The 19,623-nt window shown below is 52.1% G+C and overlaps 1 protein-coding gene across 1 annotated transcript in view; it reads left to right on the plus strand.

Annotated features, from left to right (window-relative positions):
• SLC44A3 (solute carrier family 44 member 3) overlaps positions 1 to 19,623 on the plus strand; it is a 459,235-nt gene that overhangs the window by 54,536 nt on the left and 385,076 nt on the right. The gene's annotated exons all lie outside the window — the stretch shown is intronic.

Raw genomic sequence — 19,623 nt, forward strand, 5'->3', positions numbered from 1 at the left:
CCACCTGATCATCTGCTGACCCATATACAGCGGTACTGGAGTGCCTGCATCGGACTGTGGAAGCCTCATCGGGCCCTGCGCCACTTGCTGTGAATGGTCATGCCTCCCCAACTGGCACACAGCTTCAATTGCCCTCCTGGGGCCCCAACGCGGAATGCTGGACAACTCCATCCTCCTGCCTCTGAGCCCCCGCAGCCATGGGGCCTCCGGTGCCTGGATCTGGAGCAGTGGAGGAGCTCCGTGCACAAAACTGCTATTGAAGGGCCGACAAATAGAGAGGTATGTGCCAGGCCCTGTTTGGCCTGAAGAGGCTTGTTCTTTGCCTGCGCCCTCCCCCGCACCCAGATTCACTGCGGGGGTGCTGATCCCATTACTGAACCAGAGAGCAGAACAGCAGGGGTTGGGCCCATGATGATAATTAAAAAGTACTGTTGAGGTCACTGGGCCACTGTTAACCCCGGTTACTGAAATCCGCACATGAACTCTCCCTTGCACCCCTGGTTGACTACGCCGGGACACGTGGTAACTCCAGGATCCTCTCGGTGGCCTGTTCTGGACTGCCCCAGCTTCCTTGCCGACCATGAGAAACACACAAGGGGAGGGGTCCTTCAATGCGGACAGCCACATTGCACTGAGCACGGCAGGGGCGACATCCAGGGCTGACTCTTCGCACAAGGTGGTGACCTTCTCCTGAGCGAGTGCAAATCAGGACCAGCATTTAGGACCATTAACAATTGCCCATTAGAGTTGATGAACATCAACATTACTGGTGGGACGAAATTGGGAGGCCAGTGAAACAGTGCTGCAATATCTGGCCCCTCTGAACCTGAGCATGATTTCTGAGTCGGGCGAAGGAACAATAGATTTTTGGACCTGCTGTTACTCCTAGGTGAGTTCCAACACACTGTCTAAGGCTTAGTGCTGGCCCCCGAGTGTGGGGTGGATTGTCAATATGAGCCGTACGAGAGGAAAAGCGACTGACCCGACTGACCCGGGATGTTTGCAACCCAGCGGGTTGGACAGCTCACCCGCTAAACTTGCGGAGGACTATGTGCCTTCTACTGTGACGGACTCGCCACTAGACAAGCTTGATATTATTCTGAAAGAAATCTGAGAATCTTTAATGGCGATTGAGCCATAAAATCAAGAGCATCTACGACAACTTCGACAAAGACAACCAACACACTGAACCCTCACCAACCACCCCCGACACCCTGAAGCTAGCGATCGACAACTGGACAGCCCTCACCACCGAAGACACACTGAAGTCGATGAAGTCAATCCACTCCGGGGCCCCCACAGACCCCTGCCCCCACCACATTTTCAACAGAGCCGCCGACACCATCGCACCCATGCTCTGCCACACCATCAACCGCTCCCTGGCAACCGCCTCGTTCCCTAACGACTTGAAACACGCTGAGATCAACCTCCTCCTGGAGAAACCCTAAGCGGAACCCACCGACCTAAAAAACAACAGACCCATCTCCCTGCTCCCGTTCCCAGCGAAAGTCATCGAGAAAGCCATCTACAGCCAACTCGCCACATTCATCGAAGAGCACAACATCCTCGACTCCTCCCAATGCCGCTTCAGAAAAAAGCACAGTACACAAACCGCCCTCCTCGCCGCAACAGACGACATCCGTACCTTACTGGACAAAGGAGAAACAACAGCCCTCATCCTCCTCGACCTCTCAGCGGCGTTTGACACAGTCTCTCACCGCACCCTAATACGCAGACTCCATGACGCAGGGATCCAAGACAAGGCCTTCGACTGGATCCGCTCCTTCCTCTCCAGCAGAATGCAGCGGGTCAGACTCCCCCTTTCCTTTCCGACCCTACACCTACCACCTGGGGAGTCCCCCAGGGGTCCTCCCTCAGGCCTACGCTCTTCAATGTCTACATAGCTCCGCTCGCCCCATCTTCAGAACCTACGGACTCAACATTGTGTCATACGCAGACGACACCCAACTCATCCTCTCCCTATCCAACGAACAAAACACCGCCAGACACAACTTTCGTGAAGGCATGGAAGCCGTCGCCAACTGGATGAAAAACAGCTGCCTACAACTAAACACCAACAAAACGGAAGTACTCTTCATGGGCCCAAACCCAGACGCCTGGAACGACACCTGGTGGCACCCCGCCCTCAGAAGCCCGCCCACTCCCACCGACCAGGCACGCAACCTGGGAATCATCCTGGACTCAGAGCTCAAAATGGACTGCCAGATCAACTCCGTCTTGTCCTTCTGCTTCCACACCCTCCGCCTCCTACGTAAGACCTTCAAATGGATCCCCTCGAACACAGAAAGACCGTCACTCACGCCCTGGTCACCAGCAGGCTCGACTACGTCAGCGCACTCAATGCCGGAATAAACAAAAACCTCACCGCAAGCTACAGAACATCCAAAACGCTGCCGCAAGACTGGTCCTCAACCTGCCAAGACACTGCCACATCTCCCAACACCTGTGCACACTCCACTGGCTCCCCATCGAAGCAAGAGTCACCTTCAAGATGCTAACCCATGCTCACAAGGCCCTCCACGACACCGGACCAGCATACCTGAATAGCCGACTCAAATTCCACACACCCCAAAGGACCCTACGATCAGCCCAGCTCCCTACGCTGTGGTCCCCCGCACCAGAAAGACCAGATCGGGAGGCCGCTCCTTCTCCTTCCACGTGGCCAGAGCCTGGAACGACCTTCCGCTCCACCTCAGACAGATAAAATCGCTCCCCATCTTCGCAGGAAACCTCAAAACTTGGCTCTTCCACAGACTCCCTCCTTGATGGACTGGAACCTGCGACCACCCCCCCCCCCCCGCCAGCGCCTTGAGACCCTTACGCGTGAGTAGTCGCGCTTAACAAACACCTGATTTGATTTTATTTGATTGAGCAACAACTACGGGCCCTCACTATGGATCTCTGGCTTTTCAAAGCAGATCACAGAAAGCTCGCAGATACCATTAAGGACAATTCGCGCCACAACAATGTGCCTATAATTGGTCTACCAGAAATCAGTGAGGGTCCGAATGCCACTCAATTTATTGAAACATGGCTGCATGAGGTGGTGGCCCCGAAGGACCTTTCGGAGATGTTCTGCTTAGAGAGGGCGAACAGGGTTCCAACCAGGAAGCCGATCTTGGGTGTGCCACCTTGCCCAATAGTGGCCCGTATCCACAACTATAAAGATCGAGATACACTCCTCTGATGCACCAGTGAAAATGCACTTTTAACCTATGAAAATACCTGTGTCTCCTTATTCCAGGACTATACACTCATGGTTCAACTCCAGTGGGCTTCATGCCAAGAGGTGAAAACAACTGAGGACATTAAACCTCAAATATGCCTTTATATAACCCGCCCGGCCCAATATTATTCATGACCACAAAAGCAACTTCTTTCCCGGACCGCTCAATCACTCGAACTCCGCCCACCCGTATAGAGTAAGCAGAGAGAGCGCAGGAAAAGACGACAAATAAAGCTGCAACAGGGGAAAGGTTAAATGACCGATCACAAGAGCAAGTACTGGTGGGCCGGTGAGCTGCGTTCCTTTCAGCTACTACACTTCAAGAATCAGGCCTCTCTCCACAGACAGGCACTCTTTCCCTCCATAATGCCAAAAATGGCAAATGACTTATTGAGCTGATGAGTAAGTCACTGGACTCTCATGCTGAACATTAGGTGGTAACTTATTGCGATATTTATGCTCCACTATACAGGTAAATGTGTACACAACCTATGTAAATGCCAATAAGCGAAGTATGTACACTATGCTTAGAACTCGGGCTACCATGGTATGTTCTATTGCACAAATTTGTTTTTGAGACATTGGGGCTTGGTTTTGCTTTAACTTCGAGTATTCGCACCCTCACAAAAATGGTCGGGTCTAGGGCCCGGGAAAGAACTCCTTAATAGCAAGCGGCGGCCGGATCTTATTGGCAATATCGTTAGTTGCTACGTCAAATGTAGAGTGTTTGCCACAGTTCAACATGGTTGATTTTTAATGTTTGGTCGAATGATGTTCTAATGTTGGACCTTGTATTGGGGATTCAGAAAGCTTTGGAATTTGTTGAACTGACAGGCAATTTTCCATACTGAGAGTCTTGCTCACGCACATACTGGGAAGTAATACAATATAATATGTACTCCCATGGCTACTACTTGGAATGTACAACTGCGCAGATGCAAGGCACACATAGCATACCTACAAGAAGCACACTTATCTAATTCTGAGGCTCTCAAACTTCAGAAAAAAAGGAGAGGGCAAATATTTAACAAATTATATTCAGCATTTACAAGTAGGGCGGTGTATGGATAAAAGCAGCGGTCCCTTTCGAGGTTCTGGACAAACAAATAGACCACAATGGCAGGTACACTCTACTCTGGGGTAACTTAGATTATGCACCTGTAATGTTCAGAAGTATTTACTCCCCAAATACGGAACAAGATGTGCTCCTTGCACAACGTATCTTGGCACTGGCTGACTGGACAATGTACCTTTGGATTTTGAGGGGGGGGGGGGGTTAATGCAGTATTAGACATCGAGCTGGACCTTTCACACCCTCCTCTGCCAGGCATGGCCTCCATTCGCCAGGCTAAATCCCTCCAAACTTGCATGCAGGGATGGACAATCTTGGATGCTTGGCACAGCCGCAATGGGGGCATGAGCGAATACTCTCATTGTTCTCCACCGCATGCACTACACACACGATTTGAGTGTGTACTATGCACTCTAGCCTCAGGTAACACATCCCACCTATCTCGCGAAAACACTCTTTGATCACAAGCCCCTGTAACTTACTCTGTCCTGGGGCCGGATACCCATCCCAGTGCGTACGTAGAGACTAGACCCCCGTCTTTTAGAGGCTGGGTTATTCCGCGATACTATAGCCAATATCATAGACAATACTTCACGGACAACATTGACACCGCCTCCATCCCCTCGATAGACTGGGAAGCATTAAAGGTTGTAATAAGCAGGACATCGATCAGCACAATGGTGGGAGCACGCCAGATGGTGGGTTGTGAACTGATGTAGGTGGAAGCAGAATGGGGAGTTTTGGAACAAGTTGCGTCAATAAACGCGAACATGGAAACTGAGCTCCAAACAGCATGGATTGAATACACAGAAATATTAGCGCACCTATGCTTAATTGATCACGGATCCTATAATCAGAAACTACATGCAGAAGCCGATAGATCAGGTACACTTCTCACCCAGATGATTAGAAACACCCCTCCACCAGTCCCCATACTTGAAATTAACACATAGACAATGACTTGTGTTACCACACAGACTGGGATAAATGATGCATTCCATAGTTACTACGAGTCCCTATATGCGGCCCCTCATGCCATAGAGTCCCATGCAATTGATCACTTCGTCGACAATCTAACCCCCCTGCAGAATACAGCTGCAAACAGTAAAGCATTGGCAGCACCTGTGACCGGCGCTGAGATCCAAGAAACCATTAAAGAACTTCCTCGCAACAAAAAACCAAGCCTTGATGGCCTCCTGGTGGAGTTTTATGCCACCTTTTCCACCCAACTGGTTCCTCAGCTGGAACGGCTGTACTAATCCTCATTAGTCAAAGGAGCTCTGCCCCCTACTACGGTACAGGTCCTGGTGACCTTGCTGCCGAATCCCGACAGAGATCCCACTGATATAATGGCTTATAGACCTCTATCGCTATTCAATACTGAGTATAAAGTACTGAGTAAAATGTTGGCTCACCGACTCCTCACATGACTTATACAAACAGACCAATGTGGCTTTATACCCGGTCACAGCACGTCACTAAACATACGTAGGCTCTATCATGTAATGAATGCGACCTCTGATACATTCCATACAGCGGGTTGTCATGCACTTGATTTACTTCAGGCTTTTGACACCTAGTATATGCTGGCTGCCCTTCCTCGATTTGGTATCCCCCCAGCTTTCTCCAACTGGTTAGGCTGCTATATACCTCCCCCACCACAAGGGCGCATACTGGAGCCCACATATCAGAAGCATACCCTGTGCACAGGGGTACGAGACAGGGATGCCCACTATCCCCCATGTTATTCGTGCTCGCTTTGGAACCTTTGGTGTAAAGGCTGCGCTTGGGCACCTAAGTCTATGGTATCCCCATTGAACCTTCAATCCATGCATTGCTATTCTACGCAGATTACATAATCTTACATACCAAAAACCTCCAGGTCAATTTACAAACGGTAGCCCACTCTTTCTCACTCTTTGAACATATTTATGGCTGGCTGTGAACGTGAATAAATTCCACACTTTTTTTTTGGAGGATAATCCCCAGACCTTGACAGTTACATTTGGAGTTAAGATAATCAAGGTCTCACCCAGCACATTTAAATACCTAGGGATCCAAGTGTATAGGAATACACAAGATCTTTTAGAAGGGAATCTCCAGAAAGCGATACCCTCGTTACGCCCCCAGGTATTTTTCTGGACATCACTTCCCTTCTCCGTAGCAGGGCGCCTTGCTATATCGAAAATGGTAATGCTCCCGCACATATTGTATTTGTTCACTAATTTGCCTTTAGTATTCCCGATGCAATACTTCAAAGCATTGAACACACTCCTGACGGACTTAATATGGTGAAATGGCCGTAGGCGTATAAGCTTAGCAAAACTACAGTTGCCGTCAGTTGGCGGTATGGGGGCACCAGATTTCAAATCTTACTGCCTGAGGGGCCAACTGCAATGTCTCTCGTACTGGCTAGCCGGCCATAATCTGCATGAAATAGCCTACATGCCTTGCATGCTCACTCAGGGCACACTACACATACTGCTATGTCCCAGGGAGCGAACCCCCATGGATGCTCCATTGCTACTAAAAGTCGCTCTCGGGGGCGTGGCCAAGATGGCGGGGTGAGCGGACGCTTCCTCCCGTACCTCCTCCGGCCCGGCCAAGCTAGAGCCCTTTTCTTACGCTTTTCTCCCCCTGCTGAGGATCAGCGCGGGAGAGGAGAGTGGCGGAGCATCAGGGGTGCATATTGGTGCTGTTTTGGTTCGGATCGCCTCGGGGGAACCCCCCCAAAAGTTCGATCGAGTTCAAGGGACGACGGCGAGCCCGAGGGGCGGAGCGCAGTGGAGTGCTGTCCGGGCACCTCGGCTGGGCCTGGTGCTGAAAGTGGCGATTTGGAGGGGATCTGGCCCGCCGCTCGACGGAGATTGAAGGAGCCTTGCGGGAGAGGACCCGACGGTGCGGAAGGCTTGGGATGGGCGCCCCGGCACTCAGACTTGTGACGGCGACACCTCGCACTGCGGGGGCCCCTAACCCCTAGCCGAGGTACAGCGGACTCCCTGACGGGGTTGGACCATCTGGGCCCCTGTGCTTGACGGACTGGGGCCGGTGGTGGAAATTATTTGACTGTGGGATGCTTCAGGGGGCCCGGTGGTGTCGTCGGGCCTGGTCATTTTGGCCTGCTCCGCCCTGCCGCCATTTTGTCCCCGAAGGAGCAGTGGTGGCAGCCTTCGCTGGAGTCCTGGCTGCTGGATGCAAGTGACCCCCGCTGCTGCTGGGCTGACTCTCGGAGGGATGTGCTGATGAGACCCCCCCACTGCGGCCCCCTTGGTTGTCTCGCACGGGCCCCCGCGGCTGACGGTGACCGGGCTGGGCCGCCATTTTGTCACCTGTGATGCAGCGACTTCGCTCGTGGGGGATACCCACGTCGAGTGCTTGCCGGCGGCTGAGCACCCCTGGGGCGCCTGGATCTGTGCTCGACTGCGGAGTTAGCGATGTCTGGAAGAGGCGGCCCGAAGAAAGGGGACCGTACCCTGCCGGACATGCTTGGCAGGGCCCAGCAATTGCGGGACAGGGCGCAGCCCTCGCCGGGGTCCTCCCGGGCTCCGGCGGATGTGACTGGGGGGGAGCCACCCGTCACGAGGGCCTTTATGGAGGAACTGTTTAGCTCCCTCAGGGAGGACTTCCAGACACTGAAGCGGGAGGTGGCCAGCGAGGTCCGAGAAGTGCGCAGGGAGGTGGAGGGCCTTGGCGAACGTGTTGAAGCGGTGGAGACGGAGGGCCAACATCGAGCGGAGGAGATAGTCCACCTACAGCAGGACGTTCTCCGCCTCCGGGAGCAGTGTGTGGAGCTCCAGGCCCACTCTGAGGACCTTGAGAACAGATCTCGGAGGAACAACATCCGAGTGCGTGGTGTGCCGACTGCGGATGAGGGGTCCGATCTGAGGGGCTACTTGCAGGCCCTGTTCCGAGAGATCCTGGGGGAAGCTGCGGACTTTCCCATCAGCATTGATAGGGCGCATAGGGTCGGCCGGCAGCGCCAGTCATCGGCACCTCCACCGGACATTCTGGCCTTCCTGCCCGACTTTCCACTGAAGGAACGCATCATGGCTGAGGCCCGCAGGAAACAGCCCCTGACTTTCCGGGATCGGCCGGTGGCGCTTTACCAGGACCTCTCCTCCATCACGCTGCAGAAACGCAGGTCCTTTAGGATTGCCACTGACTTTTTGCGCGAACACGAGACGCCGTACTCTTGGGGTCACCCCTTCCGCCTGATTTTTCGGTGGAATGGGGTGTTACACCAGCTACGCTCCTTGCAAGACATTTGTGGTGTCCTGGGGCTCACGGCGGCGGAGGAAGAAGGAGCTACGCCGTCGTGGAGGTCCTCGGAGAGACGGAACCGGCGGAGGTCAACGAGGCGGCGCTCAGCGGCCAGCGTGGGGCGTCTGGACTCCCCTACCATCAGGGCGGACATGGCCGACGCTCTGAGGGCGGCGGCCGGGGACTCGACCGGCTCCTCTGGCGTGGCCTTGACGGCCTAACACACACTCCGGGGGGAGATGTCTTTAGCTTCTTTACATGCTTGGTGCGGGGCGGGGGGGTTGGGGGGGGAGGATGGAGGTGAGTGGCTGGACGTCCACTTCGTTCCTTTCTACGGACTTGCCCGTCTTGGGGCTTGACTGAGACAATGGGGTGTTTGAGTTTGTGGGTGGCTAGTTGCCAGGGTTGTGTTTGGGGTGGGGGAGGGGGTTGTTTTGGGGTTGGGAAGGTCCCGTCCGATGTTGTCTATGCCCGCTTTGTTTTGGCTTGTCCTGCGCGGCGGCCCCGCGCGCCCCACCCGCTGATTCCCTGCCCATTGCATGGCGCTCCCGATCCCCGCGAGGAATGCCGGGCCTAAAGGTAGTGACCCTTAATGTTCAGGGTCTGAATAACCCGGTGAAGCGCAGAGCGATCCTATCGTTGCTGGAGGGGACGCAGGCGGACATTTGCCTTTTGCAGGAGACACACTTATTGCCCCGAGATTGCCATAGGATGCGTTCTGCTAGGTTCCCTACCCAGTTCTTTTCCTCGGCAGCGAACAAGACGGCGGGGGTAGCCATTCTCCTAGCGAGCTCCTTTCGGGGGGAGGTTTTGCATAAGTGTGCTGAACAGAAGGGGAGGCTCCTTGCGTATCGCATGCGCCTGGGAGGCATAGCATTTATGGTCGGCTCTGCTTATAGCCCAAACGATCACCAAGAGCGCTTCCTAGACTCCGCGCTGGTGGATGTCACTGCTTCCCCCGACCGCCACATTATCTTGGGGGGGGACCTTAACATTGTCTTCGATTCTGCGATGGACAGATCGGCGCAGCGCTTCCCGCAGACGGGGGAACTGTCCCAGGCTGGGAGGGCCCGGATTGCGGAAATGGACTTGCACGACCTCTGGCGCTCTTTGCACCCCACGGATAGGGACTACTCTTATTTCTCGCACGCACACCGAACCTACTCACGGCTGGACTACCTCCTGGTGAGTGGACCGATGCGTGCCGCTGCCACGGCGGCGGACATCGGGGTCCTAACCCTGTCTGACCACTCCCCAGTCACCGGCGTTTTCCAGTGGCCGGCGGCCTCCCCCTCTCGGGGGGTGTGGCGCCTCCGGGATACCCTTCTACACAAGAAGTCGGTGGTGCAACGCATCGGGGAGGTCATACAGGACTATCTCACCCACAATAGCAACACTGACACCTCGCAGGCGACACAGTGGGCGGCATTGAAGGCAGTCCTCCGGGGGAATTTATCTCTATCTCTGCAGCTGAAAATAAGGAGCGGCAACTGAAGAGGGATGAGCTGACAGCTCAGGTCCGGGAGCTTGAGCAGGTCCACCGCCGCACGGGGGCGCCGAGGGTGTGGAGGCAGTTGAAGGCAGCGAGGAAGCTCCTGTCGGCTCTGGATCTTGACAGGGCGGAGTATGCCGCCCTACGCTTGAAACATGCCTACTATACTGGGGGGGACAGATGTGGCAAGCTCCTAGCACACCGGCTCCGGGTCGCGCAACAGCGTAGCGTTGTGAAAGAATTGGTGGGCACGGACGGGGGGGTTGTCTCCGGGGACGCGGAGGTAGCGGAATCTTTCCGCGGCTTCTACGAGGCGCTGTATGCTGAGGAGCCCTCCTCGCCATGGGATGCCGACGGCTATTTGGAGTCGGTGACCCTCCCGGTACTGGATCCGGCTCAGGCGGACCACCTGGAGCGGGACATCCATGTTGAGGAAGTGATTTCAGCTATCGCGCGGCTGAAACATGGCAAGGCCCCGGGCCCGGACGGGTACACGTCGCTATTTTACAAGACGTTTTGCACGGTCGTGGCCCCTGTCCTTACTCAGCTATTTAATTCTTTCTCCGAACCGGGAGCCATCCCTCCGGATCTCCTGAGGGCGACGGTCGCGGTAATCCCGAAACCTGGGAAGGACCGGGCCCTCTGCGGCTCGTACCGACCCATCTCGCTTTTAAATGTCGACCTCAAGTTGTACACGGGGATTCTCGCGTCCAGGCTGAGCCCACACCTCCCCGGTCTGGTGGAGGCGGACCAGGCTGGCTTTGTGCCCGGCAGACAGACGGTTGACAACACCAAGCGGGTGACGCATGTTCTGGAGAAGGCCTCAAGGATCTCGGGGGAGCGGATGTTGCTGTCCGTAGATGCGGAGAAGGCCTTCGACAGAGTCCACTGGCCGTATCTTGAGCTGGTCCTCAAGAAATTGGGAATCGGTGATAAGTTCCGCACCATGGTATTTAACTGCTACAAGCATCCTTCAGCGTCGGTGCGGGTCAACGGGTGTAGCTCCGGTGGCTTTGCCATCGAGCGCGGCACGCGGCAGGGCTGCCCTCTTTCGCCGCTCTTGTTTGCCCTCTACATGGAGCCGTTTGCTCAGAGGATTCGTAATAATCCGGATGCTGTTGGGGTCCGGATGGGCCAGTACGTCCACACCGTCAGTCTCTACGCGGATGATGTCCTGTTGACCTTGGACGACCCTAGGAGGTCGCTGCCTGCTTGCCTCCGGGAACTGGACGCCTTTGCGGGGGTGGCCGGCTTCAAAATGAATATGAGCAAGTCGATGGCGTTAGACGTGTCCCTGGCTGCGGGTACCAGGAGGGATCTTCAGCGGCTCTTCCCCATGCAGTGGTCCTCGTCCACGGTGCCGTACCTGGGGATCCTACTGGCGCCTACATTACCGGAGATGGTTACGGCCAATTATGCCTCCCTCAGCAGGAAGATCAAGGATGAGCTTGGCCGCTGGAACAAAGGCCTGCTGTCCTGGCTGGGGCGAATCGCGGCGGTCAAGATGACGGTGTTGCCCCAGATACTATATCTTTTCCGGGCCTTCCCGCTCCAACCCCCGGTGGGCTGGATACGACAAATGCAGGCTGACATCTCCCGCTTTGTCTGGCAGGGCCGCAGGCCACGCATGAAGAGGGTCCTCTCCACGCTTGCTCCGGAGGCGGGGGGTCTCTGCATTCCAGACCTCCGTAAGTACTTTCAGGCGGCACAGCTACGCTATCTGGTGGAGTGGAGCAGGTGGGAGTCCGACAAGCATTGGCTCTTCCAAGACCAGGCAGTGGCGGGCCGCACCTTACAAGAGGTTCCATTCCTGCGCCGCGCGCATCGCCCCCCTAATCTTTACGCTTCCTTTGTTACGCGGGTCCCCCTGCGTGTGTGGGACGCGGTCTGTGAGGCCCGGGGCCTTACCACCTTCCCTTCGCCGCTCACGCCCCTTGTGGGCAACCCGGACTTCTCCCCAGGGATGGAGTCGGGGGTTTTCTCCCACTGGGTGCAGGCGGGCTGCAGGGCACTCTTCCAGATCTATGGCCCGGAAGGAGTGGTTCCTTTTCAGCAACTCCGCCAGGAGTTCGGCCTGACGGAGCTGGACAGATTGCGCTACATGCAGGTTCGGCATTGGGCCCTCCAGCCCCAGGTGCGTGCCACCGCCGCCCGTCCAATTACACCGTATGAGAGGTGGTTGGCTACTCGGACCTCCGACGCTAAGCTAATCACCGATCTGTACAAATACCTACAACCCCCGCCGTTTCACTATTACAACCCCGGGAGGGAGCGCTGGCACAGGGAATTGGGTAGGACACTCAGCCACAAGGAATGGGACAAAATTGCGTATCGGGCGCGGCACTCTGCATATCACACGGGCCTTACGGAGACCTTCACTAAGGTGTCCACATACTGGTACTACACCCCGGAGAGACTGTATGAAATGCATAAACACACTGACAGGGGGTGCTGGCGGAGCTGCGGGCAGGAAGGTACCCTTTCACACATTCTTTGGGATTGCCCAGTGCTGACCGCCTACTGGAAGGAAGTTTTGGACGAGGTGGATAAGCACTTTGGGATAGAGCTGCCGCGACTCCCGGCGTATGTCCTGTTGGGCCTCCCCAATGACCTAATGTACCCACTGAAGTCCCGTAGGGGTAGGCAGATCGCAATTGCGCTGGGGTCTGCGGTTCAGAACATTCTAATCCACTGGCGCACAGCCACCGTCCCCTCCATCACCGGTTGGTTGCATAGGCTTTGGCATGTGCTGGGGATGGAGAAGCTGTCGCTTACGGTTGCGGGGGAGATAGACCAATTTGAAGAGCTGTGGCAACCCTTTCTAGCGCTGCTGTCCACTGAATTCCGGGAGCTCACCTGCCCGAGGTATCTTAGGCTTCTCAGGCTGACGCCGCCGGTGACACCGGCGGACTAGTTTACATGTGAGACGGGGACCTCCTGGGGAGGGGGGGGGGGTGCGGGGCTTCCTGGTGAGGATTACTCTGGTGCGGGACCATAGGACGGGGGGGGGGGGGGGTTTGTTTCTGGGAGGATGGGGGATGAGGGGGGGGATGGTGTTCTGTTGAATTGCTGATGGCTTTCATTGCTTAGATTTGGGGTGTCGGATACGCGGGTAGGGATTCCATAGCTTGCATTTCTAGCCTTCATTTACTGTGTTTTTCCCCCGGACTCACTGCGCTACCTATTGCCAACCCTCTGGAGTTGCACTCTTTTTCTTTGACTGTATTCCATGTATCCTGACCTCCTATCCCCCTCCCCCATGGTTTGTTTGTGTCTCAATAAAACGCTTTAAACATAAAAGTCGCTCTCGTCTGTTGGAAAATGGCCCTGAAAAATACTGTGCAGACTATTCCCTATGCCCCCAATATACCACTACTAGGTCGCCCCACCCCAACTGGTGCATTAACACAGTGCAGACTATGCCTAAAGGAGCAGGCAGGTGTGTCAACTGTGGGAATATTGTTTTGGGATGGCATGTTGTGGAACTACGCAAGCTTTGTGAATGAGCAGGGATTGTCAGACTTGCTGTTCCCCACACATACAAATATCACACAAAACGTTAAACTACATTGGGCTCTGGATGGAACAGAACCCACAACGCACACATTTGTAAATTCCTTATTTTTAATGGGTAATGGAAGACACTTGATACAGTGGTTTTACCGAGGCCTACGGACACACTTAGCAATACCTTTGGCACAGTTGCAGAACCAGTGGGAGCTCGACATGGGCAGGGAATTGCGGAGCAAGGATTGGAGTTTTCTTATGGATTTCCCCCAAAAACAATTCCCCCTCAAACAATTCCAGATTTAAATTCATACAATATATGTTTCTACATTGAGCCTACCTCACGCCCCACAGACTGCACACTATGTTTCCTAACGTCTCTGCAGCATGCCCTAGATGCCCTGAAAATGATGCGGGCCTGTTACACATGTTGTAGGCCTGTCCCACTCTTTCTTCCTATTGTGCACAGATCAGCACAACATTAGAGGAGATAACGGGAAGGACTAACTGGCATACAGCTGAAAACTGTCTGCTGGGTTATACCCATGCCCAAATGTCTATAAGGTACAAGTGAGTTTTGCAGACTTGGCACTCCTTCTAGCAAAACGCCCGATGACCAGAAAATGGAAATCGGCATCCCCTCCTGGTATATTAACTTGGAGGGAAGATGTGATACGATGGGGTCTGGCGAAAAGTGGAGCAGTCTATCGAGAGGAATTTAGAGGGTTGCGGAAAAGACCGATAGCCATGGACTTGGATTCCCTACTTGAGGCCTTTAAAGCCTTGTACCTGTCCATTGCCTAACGGATGCAGCCTGTAGCCACTATCCGGTTGGGTTCAGTGCAAGCACCTGTGGGGCCTTGCTTAATGTTTTTCAGCAGGAAATAATCGAATGGGTGTACTATACACAGATGCATACAAACAGGAGTGCCCCGTGTACTTTAATATACCATAATGAGATAATACAAATGAATATGTACAATGAATGTTAGAAGGACCAGATGTTAAAGCAAGACTTACTCGAGTTTCAATACTGAATGATGTATGCCGTCAGTAGAGGGGAGGTGGGCGTGTGTTCGAAGTTACCAAGTTAATGGATTTGTAATGCAGATAACATTGTACACTGCAAAGCACAAAATACTACTCGGTACTGCTAATATGACTATCGCTGACCTGCACCTGGACATTGTCTATGATATATGTAAACGATAAAATAATGTATGGTCATGTATGATGTGCTTTAATGTAGTGAACTCACGTACTGTATCAATTACAAAATCCCAATAAAGTTTGTGTGAAAAAAATATATATACTATGGGCAGAAGGAGGCGATAATGTCACTGGTGCTTGATAAGAACTGTATTGATTTTGAGGGCATGAAACTCTGGCTCCACCAGGACCTTTCCCAGATAACACTGCAGCGCCTTAGGTCCTTGCGGCCTGTAGCAGATTTTATACACAGGGAGGGAATTAAATACAAGTGGGGCATCCCTTCAGGCTCCTATTTGTCTGGAACAACGAAATGCAGAGTATCCAAACTTTGGAGGAGGCTAGTTTGCTGCTGGATGCGGTGGTCCTTTGGGGAGACCCCTCCTTCTCAATCACCTTCGTGGGGTTCAGCATCCCCGCCCAGAGAACTACGCCATTCTACACATCTGAGAAAGAAAAAAGTCTGTAAGCCCTCTGAGACTGAGAGCCACATGGAACGAGCGGCATTGCCAATTGTAACATTGCAACAGTGCATTGGATCCGAATAGCAAGCAATGATGACCTAGCCGGTTGAAGGTTGTTTCAGAGCGGACAAGCCTCCGAACAATGAACCTCTCTCGTTGGAGGCCTCGACTGCCCTTTGCTTCTAAAATGCTTCAGCCTGGAGAAAGGACTCCCTCCAACACTGCTGTTGTTTCCTGACACTGGAGCTCCTTGGTAGCATCACATTGCAGACTGAAGAGACCTGCTGTCAATGACATGGACCCTCAAGTGTTTATTATTTGTGTTTTCCAGGCGGGGAACTACCTTGCTGACTTCTTGCTTGTTTCCCCCCATTACTTAAATACCAGACTACCTCAACACTCATCTATGCTGGAGACACCATTCAGCAGCACAATTTACAAGGGATTAATGTACACCTCTGGTCATCCCCATCTCTCTTCAGATCCCACATACCCACATTCCTATGATTAACATACTTACCTTTAATGTTCAATGGCTTAATGCACCTGTGAAGCGTCTTGCACCCCTTTCCTTTCTCAGAGATACTGAATGAGACGTCTGCCTCATCCAGGAAACTCATTTGCTCAAAGCAGATTGGAAGCACCTATGCTCCCGGTGGTTCAACAGCCAGTATTTTCCCTTGGTCCCCGGGAAGAAGGCAGGAATTGCAATACTTCTTGCCACTCATTCCCAGGGAGGTTGATACAAACACACTCTGAGTTGCCTGGCAGACTCCTTTCACTATGCATCGATTGGATTACGTTAGAAAACCTCTGTGCCCCCAATGACCACCAGGAAGGTTTTTCTTAAGGAGGCTTTAGGCCACATCATAACCACCCCTGCAACAGACATCTTCATTGGAGTGGACTTTAGTTTTTGACTCCCAACCGGACAGATCTGTCCACCAAGTGGGGCAGATTAGAGCTGTTTTGCTTGACTGTAAATACTGAATGATGGGTGTGGGACTGACAGACGTATGGCGACAAACACACCCAACTATAAAAGATTACCCATTCTTTTCAGTGACACACCAGACTTCTACCCGCATTGATTTATTTTTTCCTCACCTCTCCACACATTACTACTGCCATGGTGACTGTGGAGATTAGGGTACCTGCCCTTTCTGATCACTACCCTGTCATCCTTAAATATGCACCGCCTAGCTCCACCTCACCGCCCGCACTTGGTGTCTTAATGCTAAGCTCCTCACTTATGAAAAAAGACTTACTGAAATTGCAGCCACCATTAACTCATTCTTGGCTACTAATGATACACCAGACACACCTATAGCACTAGTGTGGGACACATTGAAAGCTGTAGTTTGGGGTCACATCATTGCCATAGCAGCTTGCATCACTTAGGACCAATGTAACACTCGAGCCTAACTAGAGAGTCAGGTTAGGGAACTGGAGGAATCCCACAAGAACACTGGTTCGCTTGCAACATAGCGTCGACTCACGGTGGCTCGCAAGCAAATAAAGGCCATAGATATGGATAGGACTGAATATGCCCTGCTACGTACAAAGCAGACATGTTAGGTAGGAGGAAACCAGGTGGGACGCTTACTGGCTCGCCGCCTCCGTTCCCAGGTAGTACAACATAGGGTGAATGAACTGGTGGATTCCGATGGTGCCCCAAAACATCAAGATGGTCTGATCACCCAGGAATTTGAGTTTCTGAACCATTCTTTACTCAGCGATGGTTCTCAATGCTGAGGACATTGATGTGTACTTGGAGCTGATCTCCCCACTACCTTTGTTTGAAAATACATGGGGACTATACATCCAATACCTCTCGGACGAATTTAAAGAGCTGTCCTGCCCGCAGTATCTGCGGGTTCTTTGCCTGACACACCCAGACTGTACACCTACGTGAACTGATGACTAGGGTACTGCCCTCCATCTCCCACACCTCTCCTTTATTATTCTTCTCTTGAGACTTGTGTCTTGTCCTGCTCAGGTTGTTACAACATTTCCACACCTTCCCACCCCCCACCCCAACCTGCCTGTCTCCCCTTCTCTCTATTCCTCCTTCTTTCTTCTGTTACTAGATTCTTCACTCCTTCCCACCGGCCAGTGGATGTAGGTGGGTGGATTGTAATATCTTGTTGCCTATTAATGATAATACAAAGATCTCAAACCTTAAAACACCCTGCCTTAGTGCTCAATAGGCCTACTTTACAAGTGACTTGCATATATTAAAAAGGGAGGATTGAGCTTTGCCATTACCTTAAATGACAAAGAGGAGTTAGCAGTTTAAAACTGCCCTTCCAGTCTGCAGTGCCAGATTGGGAGTCATGCTTTACCTTTGTCACATCCAGGGTGGTACAACCAGTGCAGCAGTCCCTGGGGTGACTCTCTAACTTATAGGCCCTGGGCGCCATATACTATGGACTTACAAGTAAGTTAGCTTATGACAATTGGGTCTGAGGCAATCAAACATACACGCTTTAAGGTTATGTCACTGACACTAAAGTCTAGTTAGCAGGCCTCAGTGTACTCTGAGTCAAAAAAACAGCAGCATCAGTCCAAAACGTTTAGGTTGATCATACAAAAAGAGGCATTTCCTTATAGTGGTCATGCCCATTCAATCACATATTCTGGGGTGAAATCATTGGCAACATCAAATCAATCTTGGGCATCATCCTCCATCTCACAATACGTCCGTTGGGAGACCCAGGCGAAAACAGTATTTTCCCACTCCCTATTCTCATCAGGAAACTCATCTCACAATTACTATTGGCAGTTTGACTATCTGTTGCCTACATTTCCCTTGCTTAATATGTGCTGGCGAAAGACATGGTGTATCTTTGCGATGGAGAAACTCTTGGCAATTGTATGGGACACAATATTTAATTTTAGAGAACATGACATCTTTTTTTACCTACATGAAGACACCAGGTCATCAGGGTCAACCCAGCGGTTATCTCCAACACTTTGACGCTCAGACCTCTGTGAAATGTTACCTCAAAGGGGGCTGGAAATGCTGGTAATGAATAATGTTATTTACTTTCGTTGGACCTGTTTCGATGTTATTGTGCAGACGTTTGGCTTTCCATGCCTTGGGGCTCAAGGAGCCCCCAAAGAAATATATCATATTTGTGCCCCCGCAGTTTTTTTCTATACGCTACACCCATGCACCAATGTCCATGTTATAAATGAAAATAATGTTGTTAATAAACCTAAAGAAGGATCTAGTCATCCAGTCAAAAGTATGATAAAGAAGGTGTACTCCATGGGACGGACAAACACAAAGAAGAAAGAAAGCCATTAAACTATAAGCAAGCAAATGGGATTTACAAGAAAGCCAACCAATGGGCTGACCAAAGCACACTGCAAGTATTGCTATTGTCCTTAGTAGGCGAGACCTAAGAAAGTACAGTCAGATCTGTATCTTTTACAAAGCATATCTTTTAAAAGACTAAGGCAGCACAAAAGTATTTTTCTTCCCCTGTCACCTTCTACAGGACCTAACAATAGCCCAAAACACAATTTTTTTGTAAAACGTATGTTCATTGGCATTTTGTTAAGTAAGCATTAGTTGCTTTACAATAACAGGAGCATCAGTGTTATATAGTACAGTACAACATAGCACAGGAAATCAAGGCTGAGGACCACATTCCGTATGCCACTGTGCAAAATTGTGGAAAGGGGACAATCTATAGTGATTTGTACAGTTTCAAATAATTCAGAGGCTTAGTGAGTCCTTTCCTCCACTATGCAGTTTCACAGTCCCTAGCGTCGTGCCCAATTGATGGACCACCCTTCCAACCGTGAAGGTGCTCCAAAGAAAAAACAGAAAGGCAAAACAATTAACCCAATAATCCCCCTATGCCCTCCCCCCTCCCACTAACAAGGTGTGTGGCGACGACTCTACTGATGAAAGCTGGGTGTATGGCTGGGCAGAAGTGTAGGATGTTTGAACTGAGCATGTCTCTAACAATCGGGGGCACACTGCCAGCGGCATTCCCCGCGTAAGGAAGCCAACCAAAGGACCCCACTTATATTCAAAGCTTTCATAGTCATCGCAGAATATGTCCGCCATCCTTTCTAGGAAGAGGAGTTTCCAAAGTCGCGCATGCCAGACTGAGATGGTAGGGCTGTCTTCCTCTTCCATGCTGCTGCTAATGTTACTTTCGCTGCACCTGCATGTCCACATGATGGCTTTGTCGGCCTTGGTCTGGTGTTCTAGCGAGGAGTCTCAAATACCTAGGAGGACTCCTTCCATGGTGGTCGGTATAGGATATCCCAACATGGTTTTAAGTTGAGCTAAGATTTCCTCCCCAAAACACAATTTTAGTACTTACTTGAAAAGACATTAGAAAACAAATAA

Source organism: Triturus cristatus, chromosome 4_2, assembly GCF_964204655.1.
Source record: "Triturus cristatus chromosome 4_2, aTriCri1.1, whole genome shotgun sequence".
Lineage (NCBI taxonomy): Eukaryota > Metazoa > Chordata > Amphibia > Caudata > Salamandridae > Triturus > Triturus cristatus.